At 47.9% G+C, this 14,338-nt stretch overlaps 1 protein-coding gene across 3 annotated transcripts in view; it reads right to left on the reverse strand.

Annotated features, from left to right (window-relative positions):
• Positions 1-14,338, reverse strand: part of ENTHD1 (ENTH domain containing 1) — a 141,223-nt gene that overhangs the window by 45,725 nt on the left and 81,160 nt on the right. The window lies entirely within an intron of this gene.

The raw sequence follows: 14,338 nt of genomic DNA on the forward strand, positions 1-14,338 counted from the left end.
CTCTCAGCCTCAGACGTGTCCTGGTCACCTTTATGGATAATGTGTGGTTGCCTGTACTGATAATGTATGGTCACCTTTGCTGATATGGCCTTGCTTACTGCTCTCGTGTCATCTGGCTCCTCTCCCACCACCCATGCAACTCTATGGCCCTGCTACCTTCGTTCAGTTCATCAAACTCTGGCCCACCTACCCTCGCCTCTGCCTGAGACAGTCTCCTCTTCCCACTAGGCTTGGCTCACTCTGCGGAGTAGGTGGAATGGCGTAAAAGTACCAGTGTTGGCCATTGTTGCTATCATTATCCATCCCCCAGGCACCAGCGTGGACATCACACTCTCCAGAAAGCCCCACCTGGCATCCTTGGCAGCCTGGATGTGTGCCTGTCCTTGCCCTAGCCTCATCTCACCTGTCTGATGGGTCTTGATCAGACACGCTGTTTCACACTATTCTAGAAGCTACAGAAAAGCAAGGGTCCTGGTGATCCCCAGCTATCCCACAGCTCGCACAATGCCTGGCACATGGTAGGCATTTGGTAAATTTCTGCAGGATGAATAATCTACTCTTGGAAATAAATACACAGCCATCTGCTTTATTTAAATAAAAAAAATCAACCTGGAACTTACACACCTGAGAGATCACAGTCATCTTGATAAAGAACTTGTCACCTTAGCTTAGCTGAAGCATGATTCTCCTAATCTGAACTGTCAAAGGGACTATATGACATTTTTTAATACACACACTCATTAGTAATGTAGAAGACTGTGTAAGCGGGATAGCTTTCTGACCTAAAACTCATACACACATCAAAAGTCCGAATCTGTTAGTATTTCTTTTCATCTAAATCACATGGATAAAAAAATTAAAAAACAAACAAATCACAAGGATGTGAAGAGTTTGCCATGAAAAAGAAAAGGCGGCACTTCTAACGCAGCTCCCACCCCTCTAGTCCTTCAGCTCACTTCTGCTGTGCCTGTGGCTTATCCGACCGGTCACCACTTCCATCAAAGCATCTCATAGGTCCGTTACATCTGTTTCTTTCACATATGAACCATGCTTTTCCATGCTTTTTAAGTAAGAGAGTGAAAAGAGTAAGTTTAAAAAGGTTGTACTTGGATTCCCTAACATCAACTACCTAATTCAGTTGCCGTGTTGACAACCACTCAAATTTCTAGTCAGTTCTGTAATTCCAGGAATCCTTGCAACGCTCTGATGACTGACAAAAGACAAATTCAGGGGAATGTGAAGGCATACAGCAACCATCCTCAAGTTGGAAGACATGAGTTTATGCACACAGTTCATGGAGGCAACTATTTGAAAAGCATCAGACGTGTCCCCAGAAGTAGCCACGTCTGTGTCTGACAGTAGCAGATTCACTGTGATTTCAGGAGGGGCAGGGAGACGCCTCAGCCAGACTATGCGCTTACTAAACCAGGTAGACCAGTAAGCTGTATAGTATGTCAGGTGCTGAGAAATGCTTTGGAAACACAAGCATGGAAGGGGGACTGTGACTGGCTGGGAGTGGGCACTTGTGCACACCCGTGTGTGTGTGTGTGTGTGTGTGTGTGTGTGTGTGAACATTCAGAAAAAACTCCTTGAGACTATAACACTTCGGCAGGTTGTGAAGATGGACAGTGTGAGTGAAGATGTACCACATATGCAGGATTCAGGAGCGGTCTTCAGGGCCTCCCACATGGGTGCAGGAATTTAAGCACTTGGGCCATCTTCCACTGTGTTCCTAGGACAGTAGCAGGGAGCTGGATCGGAAGTGGAGCAGCCAGGACTTGAACTGGTGCCCACATGGGATACTCGTGTGACAGGCGGCAGCTTTACCTACTATACCACAACACAAGCCCCAACTGTAGATCATTACAAATACAACCAGGTCGTGATGTCATCGTAGCTGTAGAAACCAGCTGTGGTCTATTTACAGGAGCAAATCAATATAACTCTAGCACCTACTCTATAGCTTTGATTTTGTTTTCAATCCCTGTTAATGAAGATAATTAGAATCACAATATACTTTTGCTGTCTTGCCTCATAGCTTCAGCTCTGCTGGGTCTGGTATTAGAGGCCAGAGGGACACAGACATTCTTGCTACCTTTGATTGCAGGACGACACAATGCCAACTGGACTTGGGCAGGAAGCAGCAAGCGCTCTTGGTGGGGCATGCATGCCTAAGGCAGGAGGGAAGCTCTGGGACAGCTCAAGGGCCTGCCACTTCTTTCAGAATATTCAGTGGTTCGGGGCATACCAAGAGGCCCTCTCTGAGGTGACAGACAAGTCACTGCACCTTGCACTGTCCACCACAGGGAGAGGCACCACCATCACAGAGCTCTGAGTTTCGGAGACATGGCTGTGCTGCCATTTACTGCCAGGCTTGATGAGGACCAAAGCAAGAAAAGGCCACTGGCTACTGCAGCAGGTCCAGACTGACGGACTAACTGCCCTGACTCTTGGATCATATCTGCTGGCAGAATAAATGGTCCTGTAAGTGCCAGAGACACACATGGACGCTCACTAAAACCTTGAGGAGCCCCTGCAGGAAAATCAGGGTTGACCTCTAGGGCTTTGGAGTAAGGCCATGCGCCTTCTGAATGCAGTAATTATCCACTTGAAAAACAAGTCTTGGCTTGCTACTGGGCCCTGACAGGGACTGAATGCCTGATTACAGGCCACCAGGTGACTATGTCCGTCACGTACCAGGTATTATCTGATCCGCAGAACACAAAATTAGACACAGCAGCAGCATTTCACTGCCAAATCAAAATGGTATATAGGAGCCCAGATGGAGCCAGCCACAAGGCCCACGTAAACAATACCGACAGCTGGCTCAGACTCCCACCCCTTCACTGCCGCTCTCAACCTACACCTACCGCTTCACGGAGAACTCCTGCCGCCAGTTAAGAGGCACAAGTACAGGGCTGGTTTACAGATGAGTTTGCAAGCACGCCAGCACTACCCCAGAGTGGGAGACTGCTAACTTAGGGTCTCATTCAGGAGTGCCCCTGAAAGACAGGACAGTGAGAAAATTCTCCTGGTAGACAGAGTCGCGGTCGATCTGCAGAGTGCACCCTGGAGGGCAAGATGCCAACAATACGGATCAAGAGCATTTTTTGGCCAGCGCCGTGGCTCACTAGGCTAATCCTCTGCCTTGCGGCGTCGGCACACCGGGTTCTAGCCCTGGTTGGGGCGCCAGATTCTGTCCCAGTTGCCCCTCTTCCAGGCCAGCTCTCTGCTGTGGCCCAGGAGTGCAGTGGAGGATGGCCCAAGTGCTTGGGCCCTGCACCCGCATGGGAGACCAGGAGAAGCACCTGGCTCCTGGCTTCGGATCAGCGTGATGTGCCGGCCGCAGGGCACTGGCTGCGGCAGCCCAATATTGGAGGGTGAACCAACGGCAAAAAGGAAGACCTTCCTCTCTGTCTCTCTCTCTGTCACTATCCACTGTGCCTGTCAAAAAAAAAAAAAAAATTAAAAAAATTAAAAAAATTAAAAAAAAGAGCAGTTTCTGAGCAGTGGCTACCAGGGACTTGCAAACAGTACGATTAAAAGGCTGGTGGCAAGGACGCACACGGGTGAACCTCTTGGGATGTGCACACAGTGTGGACATACCCACATCCTTACTCTAAAAGCCTACAGAAGACATCCAGTGTGAAAGAGGCTCTCAAAAGCCAGGCGGGGACACCCTGTGTGGTGGCTGTGAACTGCCTGTCCCTGTCACGTCAGCACCAGCTCAGTGGGCCACTGTGCAGCACGGGTGTCCTCCACGGCCTCAACAACATGGACCTGGCCTCCCCACGGTGATCTGGCTGCCACAAATGCTGCAAGCCCGAACTGCCTGGAGTCGCGGCTACTACTACACCACCAGCAGCTCTCGAGCGCCAGGTTGACTACACTCACCACCCCCAGAGACGCAGCAGTGCTTTGTCCTCGCAGGGAGACGCACACATCCTGGGTACTGCTTCACGGTCCCGGCTGGCAGCCCTCCTGCCGTGGACGTAGGGAGTGCCTTATCTATTGTACAGCCCTGCCCAACTAGCCCAGAGCATAAAGAGGAGCAAAGACTATGAATCCAGCATAAAGTTAGTACCAAAACATGACAATCTTTGGAGAGACAGTCCTAGGCAGTGTCACTCACAGACATAGACCCAAAGCTGATAGACAATATACAGCAAATCAAACCCAGCAATATACAGTGGTACTTCATAAAGTTTATGTAAAACTAAAGCCTTTGCTTTTCTTTCTTTCTTTTTTTTTTTTTTTTTTTGACAGGCAGAGTGGATAGTGAGAGAGAGAGACAGAGAGAAAGGTCTTCCTTTTGCCGTTGGTTCACCCTCCAATGGCCGCCACGGCTGGCGCGCTGCGGCTGGCGCCCTGCAGCCGGCGCACTGCGCTGATCCGAAGGCAGGAGCCAGGTGCTTCTCCTGGTCTCCCATGGGGTGCAGGGCCCAAGCACTTGGGCCATCCTCCACTGCACTCCTGGGCCACAGCAGAGAGCTGGCGTGGAAGAGGGGCAACCGGGACAGAATCCGGCGCCCCGACCGGGACTAGAACCCAGTGTGCCGGCGCCGCTAGGTGGAGGATTAGCCTATTGAGCCACAGCGCCAGCCCAAGCCTTTTCATAATGTACATTTTCCATGACATTCTTGAAGATCCTCATACGTGAAAGATGATATACCATGGCCAACTTGAATTTATTCCAGGAAATAAAATTTGTTCTAATATTTGGAAATAATTTTCAAAATTTATAGCTCAGAGGAGAAAAATCTGTATCTATCAGTATAAATGCTAACAATGGAGATGATTCCACATACAGTCATGATAAAATTTAACAAATTAGGAACAGTCTCCCTTAATGGCAAAATGTTGAAATCATTCTCATTACGATACAGACCAAGCCCAGGAAGCCATGAGCATGCTTTCAGCCAGCACTGTGTAAGCAGCTCCACCTCCCATCATGGGTAAGAAATCAAAGCACCAGGTATATGATTTGCAAATGAAGAAATCATTCTATCACTATTCACAGATGGTATAATTTCCAACATAAGCGACTCAGAAGAATCTACAGATAAATTAGGAAAATTGGTAAGAATTAAGCAAGGTTTCTGGTTATAAAATCAATATACAAAATTTGATTCCCCTCCTTTTCACCATCAACACACAAGTTAGAAAACACACATTATATCTTTTCACAGTAGCAATGAAAATACCAATGTTTTTCCACTTAATGATAATGATATACCCCAATAAAAAGTGGAAAATCTTGTAAGCTGAAAATGCAGCTAATACACCCAGCCTATTGGACAGCCTGGCTCAGCCACACAGCACCTGCAGCACACCCACCGCCTGCCCTTGTGATCAGGAGCCCCCAGGAGCTGTGGCTGCTGTCACTGCCCGATGCTACAAAAGAGGATCAATCCGCCCACTGCTAACCTGGAAAAAGACTAAAATTCAAAATCCACTGTTTCCACTGAATGTGTATGGCTTCACACCATTATAAAGTCAACAAATTAGCAAACCGAACCCTCAGAAATCAGGGACCATCTGTTTCTCAAATATCTAGAGCTAAATCTAACAAAAAATGTACAATGTCTCTTTGTAAAAAAAAAAAAAAAGCCTACAAAATATCACAATATTGAACATTAAAGGAGAACTGAATGAATAGAATTAGTTGACATTATAAACATTTGATTTTTTTTTTTCAAACTGATTTAAAGATTCAATGCTGAGGCTGGCTCTGTGGCGCAGCAGGTTAAAGCCCTGGTCTGAGGCACTGGCATCTCATATGGGCGTCAGTTCTAGTCCTGGCTGTTCCTCTTCTGATCCAGCTCTCTGCTATGGCCTGGGAAAGCAGTACAAGGTGGCCTAAGTCCTTGGGCCCCTGCACCCACGTGGGAGACCTGTAAGAAACTCCTGGCTCCTGGCTTCAGATTGACGCAGCTCCGGCCGTTGCAGCTATCTGGGGAGTGAACCAGCGGATGAAGACCTCTCTCTGTTTCTACATCTCTGTAACTCGTCTTTCAAATAAATAAAATAAATTTTTTTTAAAAAAAAGATTCAATGCAATAGCAACCAAAGCTCTAGTAAGTTTTCAACGACTTTGACAATATTTCATGTGGGAAAGCAAAGGGTCAAATGTAGCCAAGACACTCCTGACACAGCCAGAATCGTCGCGAATTATCACAAAAGTAGAGCAATTAAAACTTGTGTCATGTAAGTGATGGAACAGAACAGAAGGCCCAGAAACAAATCCACACAGGGGTGTACTGCTTTAGGAACAGATAACATTGCAGCTTGCTGGAGAAAAGCCAGCTGGGATGCTGGCTATCCACGTAGAAATAAAACTGGATTCCTACCTTAATCATATACCAAAGTCAATTCTGCACTGAAGATTTAATTATGGACATCAGACGCACAAAATTTTTACCCTATGTAAAATTATCTTCACGGTCTGAGGACAAGAAGAATTTTTTAAAAGATGCAAAGAATATAGACCATAAAGGATAAAATTCTACCTCATTAAGATTCAGAACTTCTGTTATTCAAAAATTCCATATGAAGTGAAATAGCGAGTCATGAACTGGAAGAGCGTTTACGAGATGTAGCGCTTAGCCTCTGGAACAAGGAATGCCGACACATCAATGAAGAAAAGGCAGGGGCTTGATGCAGCGGGTCAGACATCACCTGAGATGCCTGCAACCTGTACTGGGTAACCGGTGCAAGTTTCAGGTGCGGTCCCAATTCCAGCCTCCTGCTGGTGTGCCACCCTGGGAGACAGCAGTGATGGCTCAGGTACCTGGGTCCTTGTTACCCGTGTGGACCAATTCCAGCCTCCTGCTGGTGGGCCACCCTGGGAGACAGCAGTGATGGCTCAGGTACTTGGGTCCTTGTTACCCGTGTGGAAGATGGGGACTGAGCTCAGGGCTCCTGGATTCGTCCTAGCCCAGCCCCAGCTGTGTGGGCATCTGGGGAGGAACCAGCAGATAAGGAAATCTGTCTGCCTTAAAAAAAAAAAAAGGAGGCGGTGAGGGGCATCTGGCCCAGAGGTTAGGTTGGTTCAGACGCCGTGTGGACGCCTGTATTCTGTGTCAGAGGGCTTGGGCTGGAATCCCAGCTCTGCTCCTGATCCCAGCTTCCCACAACCTAGGAGGCAGCACACACATGTTCTTGCTCACTCTCTCTCTGCCTGGGAAAAAGATAAACAACCAAACAGAAGAAATGACCAAAGACATGAACAGATATTTCACGGATGGGGAACATAAATAAGCCATACCCATGAGGTGTTGCAACATATGAAAATGTTAGATTACATTATTCAAAATGTACACTACAGGAAATGGGACACTAACACCCACCACACTGGTGATTTTTCAAACATGACAACAGCAAGGGTTGGTGACAACAATCAGAACTTTGGGAAACAATTTGGCATTACCTGGTAAATTCAAAGATTCTCATACCTGGCCATACAGCAACTTTACTCACAAATACACAATATATGCCCTAGAGAAGCTCTCATCCATGAGAATCACAAGTCACGTACAAGAATACAAGTGCACAAACATCACTGCTTGCAATATAAAAAACCTTAACACGTGCTACTGATGACAGCACTGATTCTACAGAATACACATATACCTACAATGAAATATGGGAGCATTTAACAAGTCAGTGGAACGGGAATAAAAGATAACTTTGTGTTGTTGCAAAGAACCTTGAAATTCACACTGTATAGGTTTTTCACAACTACATTTTTCATGAAGTTTTTTGAAGATCCATATGCATGGACTTCAAAAATATTTTGTACCAAAATAAATTTACCTTTTAATTCTATTTTCCATGAACTTTTTGAAGCATCCTCAGACTGCACAGCAGTGAAAACAAATGACAACCCCCCACACAGAAATGAATCTCAGGAACACAACACTGAGTGACAAGAGGCAGTCACAGAAAAGCCAGCTCGGGATGGCTCCAGTTATATAAAGTCCCAGAGCTGGTGAAACCAAATGACATTCTGTTCAGAGTATAAACACACACAGCGAAACTGCAGAGAAGAGCAGCAAGCGGTGAGCACGGAATTCAAGAGTGGCTCCTCCGCAGGGGAAGGGGGTGGCGGGCTCGGCAGCCACCACCAGGGCTGTTGCGAGGGAGCCAGTCCCCCCCACGCTGCAGGTCAGGGGAAGAGCAGCCCCTGCACGCCTCAGGAGGGCAAGGACCAGGAGGAAAGGAGAACCGAGGACGCCGCACCAGAGTTAACTTCCCCACTTTATTTTTGCCTTGGGTTAAAGTTGCCAAAATCATAACATGGAAATGGAACCATCTGCTGACAAGATAAGTTAGTGAACTGGACAGAATTTACCAACAGAAATTCAGAATAATGTAGTCAGAGTCTGTATCAAATCAGAAAAATATAAATAAAGGCCTATTTTATTTGAAAGAGGAGAACAGAGGCAGGCATCTGGTCTGGGGGTTAAGATGCCTCTTGGGACATGGGCATGCCGTACCAACGCCTCACTTCAAGTCCCAGCTTCAGTGCCGAGTCCAGCTTCCTGCTAACATGCTCTGTGGGAAGCAGCAGGCTTGGGTCCTGAAACACACACGGGACCCCTGCATTGAGTTCCTGGTCTGGTCCCGGCTGCTTTGGGTGTCTGGGGGAGTGATCCAGTGGATGGATGGGAGATCTCTCCATCTCTCTGTCTCTGCCTCAAAAATAGTTTTTTTTTTTTTAAAAAGGAATGAAAGAAGACATGGGTATCTGGTGCAGTGGTTAAGATGCCCAGCTGGAACACCAACATCTCATATCTGAGTGCCCAGGGTTAAGCCCCAGGTCAGTTCCTGATTCCAGCTTCCCGCTAATGCACACCACACAAGGCCGTGGTGATGGCTCAAACAGTTGAGTCCAAACCTCAACATGGGAGACTTGGATTGAGTTCCTGGCTCCTGGCTTTGGCCTGACCTAGCCCCAGCTGTGTGGGCATTTGGGTGGTAAATGAGGGATGGGTGCCCTCTCTGTCTCTCTCTCTTCCCCTTTATGTCTAATAAATAAATAGAAAAAAATGCGAAACCTCACCCCCAATAGAAGACGAAATCCCATCCTATTAAAAATATGTGTATGTGTGTGCTTGTAGCTGGAATGACTGGTGATGTAAGTCCCAGAGTCCCTGAAACTAAATAACACAGTTTAAACACGTGGAGTAGAACTACCAGAGGAAAGCAAGGAACGGCGAGCACAACATCCGAGTGACTCCCCGGTGGTGAAGGAAGGGGTGGGCTCAGAGGGACGAACGTGAGCGCTCACGTGGGTCTGAGGAAACACCCTCACACGTCGTGAACTGTCGCTCCCCGTCTTCGCGGAGGAACGACACAGGACCCTGTGCTGTTCTTTCGTCTGCTCGGCCCTTCCCGGGTTTGCTGCTGGTTCTTCCCGGGTTGGCTACCGACCCTTCCACCTCCGTGGAAGGGCGGTTCCCCCTGCCACTTTCCCCACTTCCGCGGGGGAGCGGCACACCGCCGGCCGGCTCTCTCGGGGGCTGCACAGGTGTTCCTTCAGATAGATGTTCCCTTTAGATGTTCCTGGTGCATGTTGTCTCTCTCCTCCTTTATAGTCCTCTTCCACCAATCCCAACTCTGCTACCCACACGCCGAGCACGCTGCTCTCCTCCAATCAGGAGCAAGATCAGCTCCTGCAGCTCAGTCAATCAAATTGGCGAGAGGCAGCTGCGTAGAACTTGTTACTCCCTTCTCAGCGCCATATTGTGGGAGAGCAGATGCATAGAGTAAGTCTTAATTCCAGTAACTTAGTCTAGTCCGAGTTGCTCCCCATAGTGAACCAGCGTGGCAACTGGTGCTGATATATCGAGGGGCTGGTCGGCAGCATCAGCTGAAACGCAAATGGGCACATTACGGCCCAGGAATTCCGTTTCTAGGATCCACACTAGAGAAACACTTAGACAAGTGCACAGCTATTCGCGGAAGCGTTATTTGTGAAAAGTAATAAACCCTCGAGTGTCCATCAGCAGGGGAATGAACTACAACACCCAGGCACGCCCGGAGTTTTACTCATATACATATACGGCAAATCTCTGAATACTGACGGACACTGAAGGATTGATAGCCATGGGATAGTCTTAAGTTTAAAAAAAGTTTCAGAAAAATGCAGAATATGTTCTAAAACAAAATAAACAAGGTTAGCTTGATATACTTGTACAGGTACGCGTATGCACACATGCGGAGCGAGGTCTGAAAGCAACCACCAAATTGGTAAGGCACCTGTAGGGAGGGGCTGTTAGAGCAGGGGACAAGGGGAGGTTTTAGCTGGATCTGTTTTGTTTGAATTTTTGAAAAGAAGAATGCATTTACTTACTGGTTATATGACTTTTAATAGAGATTATGAAATAGTTATGATGCGAATTCTGTAACAGAGATTGTAAGCACATGATGAAAGGAGGAGTGAGCTGGGCACGTAGGAGAGCTCACAGCAGCAGTGCTATTTCACTGGGCCTTGCTGTTTGCACAGGACTTTGTCAAGTATTTCCAATTTGCTGGAAAACTGAGGCAGGCTATATTTACCAAAGATAACTGTACCAACCACCCCTTCCAGTATGCTCTTCTCTCAGTATGGCATTGACATTCCTCATGGAGAGGCAGGGCTCTGTGTCTCCCCCTCCTCAACCCTGGGCAGGACTTCGTGAGTGTCTTAATGAGCAGAATGTGGTAGAAGGACCACAGCTGACTTCTGAGATTATCTGGCTTCTGCTGGGTCCTTGCTTTCACAGAACGCTCACCCTGGGAACCCGGCCATCCACGCTGTGAGGAAGCCCATAGTAGCCCACGTGGAAAGACCACAGGAAGAAGCTCCTGTGGAGAGGAATGAGGCCCCTAGCCAACAGCCAGCATCCATGCCAGACACACGAGTGAGCAAGCCTCAGAGGATTCCTGCCCCAGGCTTTGTGTTCCCCAGCAGAGGCTCAGATACACACCATGGCACAGAGACAAGCCATCCCCACTGTGCCCTGTCCTAATTCCTGACCCACAGAATCCATGAGTATAATAATGGTTATTTTATACCACAAAATTTGATGGCAGTATGTTATGTAGTCAAAGTAACTGGACCATTCTAAAGGGAAGAAACTACTTAAATAACAAAATGTCACAGAGCACTGTGTGCATGGCAGTTTGGGGTGACAAGTCCAGAAAGGCTGCCTGGGATCAGACCATGACAAGTTTTCTGTGTCAATATAGAAGAAAAGACTTATCCTATTGGCAGTGCAAAATGATTGAACGTTTTTAAGCTAGAAAGTCAAATGCCATGGTCTGAATTTTAGCAACATATCTCAGACCAACGTCAAGGGGAGTTTAGAGAAAAGGAACTTATAAATAAAAAACTTGACTTAAAAAAAGAAAAGATTTGTTTATTTGGAAGGCAGAGATACAGAGCCAGGGGAGACACACAAAGAGAGAATCTTCCATCCACTGGTTTGCTCCCCAAATGGCCACAATGCCTGGAGCTGGGCCAGGCCAAAGCCAGAGGCCAGGAACCAGCACCCCAAGGAATGCCCATGTTGCAGCGGGCAGCTTAACCTTGCATGCCACAGCGTCGGCTCCAAACCTCTCCAGTGAAAGTGTGGGATCATCCTTCAGGCTATCTGTTCCGTGACTTCTTTCCTCTTGGGGTTGCCTCTGATGACATTTACACACAATTTCACTTGCATCTCAATTTCAGGGGAGGGGCCGTCACTATGGCGTAAGGTAAAGCTGCTGCCTATAGCACCGGCATCCTATACGACCCCCAGCTCCAGTCCTGGCTGTTCCACTCTGATCCAGCTCCCTGCCAACGTGCCTGGGAAAGCAGTGGCAGACATCCCAAGGCCTTGGGCCCCTACATCCTTGTGGGAGACCTCGGTGAAGCTCCTGGCTTCAGCCTGGCCCAGCCCTGACTGTTGTGGCTACCTGGGGAGTGAACCAGCAGATGGAAGATACAGTCCTCCCTCCCTCCCTCCCTCTCTCCCTCCCACCTTCCTTCTCTCTCTTGCTCTCTCTCTCCGCCTCTGCTTCTCCTTCTCTGTAACTCTCACTTTTCAAATAAACAAATAAATATGTTTAAAAAATAAAATAAAATGTCAGGGGAAAGAGTTTATGATGACTTGAAAACCTGCAGCTTTGTTCATAATTGCCAAAACCTGGAGACAACCAAGATGCCCTTCACTAAATGAATGAGCAAATGAACAGTGGTGCAGCCTGTTCACCGTGAAAGAAAAGAGCCCCAGTCCACGGAAGGACAGGGAGGAACCTGAATACAAACTACTAAATGGAAGAAGCAACGTGAGAAGGCTATACGCCATATGATTCCAACTGCACAACAATCAGGAAAAGGCAAAACCATGGAGACAATAAAACGATCAGTGGTTGCCGGGGTTAGGGGAGCAGGACTTTCAGGGAGGTGGAGTTACACTGTGATGCTATGATGGTGGACACACGTCATCGTACATTTGTTCAGTCCCACAGCATGTGCGACACCTAGAGCGAGCCCTAATGTAAACTGTGGTTTTGGGTGAAAGTAACTTGGCCATGCAGGTTCATTGATTATAACCAATGGCCCACTCTGGTGTCAAATACTGATAGTAGGGGTAAGGGGTTTATGGGAACTCTCTGCATTTTCCACTCAATTTTGCTGTGAATCTAAAACTGCCCTAAAAAGGAAAGTCTATTTTTTAAAATGTCAGGAAGGAAAAATGTTAGGGGGATGTTAGAATACAAAACGCTTTCTCTTCTGTTCTCCACATTTCTGGAAATGGATCTGTTTACTTGAGTGCCTTACAGTGATACAAGGCAAGCTGTGTAAAAAGTGTAACCACTGGAGCGGGGGTTGGGCTCGTGGTTAAGACACAGGTGGGACACGTGTGTCCCGCACTACAGGGCCTGGTGAGACGCCCAGCCTTCTGCTGACGCAGGTCTTGGGAGGCAGTGGCGCTGGCTCAGGTGCCTGAGTTCCGGGCTTCAGCCCCAGAGCAGCCCTCGTCTTGGATGGCACCTGGGGAGTGACCCAGCAGCTGGGAGTGGGCCCTCCTCCCCCACAGCCAGCTCCCCAGCAGGCTCGTGCACTGTCTCACACAAAAGCTTTACAAGTGTACGTCCCCCTCCCTCCCACACCTGCTTTATAATAAAATCCCATGAATGTGAGCCTGCAAACACATCTACACTAATCCATCGCAGCTTTTATATTTTAGGTGCTGAGGGTCCCTGTAAGTGGCAAATTTAAGGTGCATGGCCCAAGGGGAGGAAGGAGATTGAATCAAAAGCAGAAAGGGCCACCTCCGTCAGCAGGGAGAGGAGGCCCAGACGGCTGTAGGGGCAGAGATGCACTACGCGACGAGAACACCCGGCTGGCCTCTCGGCAGAAGCCCTTCATGCTACCTTCTGAGAAAATCCAGGGGAAGGGCCGGCGCCGCGGCTCACTAGGCTAATCCTCCGCCTAGCGGCGCCGGCACACTGGGTTCTGGTCCCGGTTGGGGCGCCGGATTCTGTCCCGGTTGCCCCTCTTCCAGGCCGGCTCTCTGCTGTTGCCAGGGAGTGCAGTGGAGGATGGCCCAGGTGCTTGGGCCCTGCACCCCATGGGAGACCAGGAAAAGCACCTGGCTCCTGGCTCCTGCCATCGGATCAGCGCGGTGCGCCGGCCGCAGCGCGCCGGCCGTGGCGGCCATTGGAGGGTGAGCCAACGGCAGAGGAAGACCTTTCTCTCTGTCTCTATCTCTCACTGTCCACTCTGCCTGTAAAAAAAAAAAAAAAAAAAAAAAATCCAGGGGAAGAACGTCTTGAAAATGCGAAGTTCACAGAGAAGACGGAGGATGAATGGCTCGACAGTGAGTCAATCAGGACCTAGAGGGTCGGGAGCCACAGGGAGCCCAGCTGGAATTCAATTGTGCAATTTCTTTGAGGTTAGCTTTGCATCATTTTATACTGCATCTTTCTCTGATGTTAATTATTCAAGAGATGATGAACCAATCTGTGGAACAGACACCATGCATCTTGCCTTTTCATATTTTCCCTAAAAGCCTGCTTTGGAAAAATGTCATAATTTAAACTCTTTATCCAAAAAAAAGAAGTTAATGAAAACAAGAAAAGAAACTGAAATTAATTTTCTGCCTTTTGAAATCATTTGTAAAAGATTTAAGACTTCTAGTTAATTTCTGAAATAGGACAACGAAAAAAGAAAAAAGTAAAATAGAGGAAAATACGAACAAAACCTGGTGAGACAGGATTATAGGCCCACGTGTGGGTCCCATATCCAGGTCAGTCCTGTACCGCATTATCGAAGTTAACTAGAAGCCTACTGGCGCTGTATTCC

This window comes from Oryctolagus cuniculus, chromosome 11 (assembly GCF_051225735.1).
Source record: "Oryctolagus cuniculus isolate XC-2025 breed Fujian yellow rabbit chromosome 11, ASM5122573v1, whole genome shotgun sequence".
Taxonomy (NCBI): domain Eukaryota; kingdom Metazoa; phylum Chordata; class Mammalia; order Lagomorpha; family Leporidae; genus Oryctolagus; species Oryctolagus cuniculus.